The sequence below is a fragment of the Brassica oleracea genome, chromosome C5 (genome assembly GCF_000695525.1).
Source record: "Brassica oleracea var. oleracea cultivar TO1000 chromosome C5, BOL, whole genome shotgun sequence".
In the NCBI taxonomy this organism is placed as follows: Eukaryota; Viridiplantae; Streptophyta; class Magnoliopsida; order Brassicales; family Brassicaceae; genus Brassica; species Brassica oleracea.
The window spans coordinates 15,798,209-15,798,725 of NC_027752.1; positions in this window are offsets into that span (position 1 = coordinate 15,798,209).

Below are 517 nucleotides of genomic sequence, written 5' to 3' on the forward strand. Positions count from 1 at the left end.
AAAAAAACAAATATATTAAAAAAAAAAAAAGGAAAGAAAAGGGGGCTAGCAAAGTTGTTTAGAGCTAAGATTTGTTTAGAAGTTGATAAAATCCTTTACAGATTTCAAAGAAAAAGAGTTTTATGCGCAAAGTATTCTTGGGATCTTTTGGTGAGAGATGAGAGTTGGGTTTGACATTGGGAAATGAATTTGTATCATATATGTTTGGGAAAAGGGTAGAACATGGAGATTGAGCATTGTATGCATGAGTTTATCCCTTTCTTAGATATATTATGTGCAATGTCAAGGCTACTTGTCTTGAGAGTATACCACCTTAAGTATCATATATCTTGAACCCCTTGACCCACTTGAATAAAAGTCTTCCCTTACTCAACCAAATGATTTGACGACGTCTTCAGAGCGACACCACCAGGTCGCTCGCGAGGAGACGACCCGGGAGCGACGTCTTCAGAGAGACACAGCCAGGTCGATCGCGAGGAGACGACCCGGGAGCGACGTCTTCGGAGCGACACAGCCA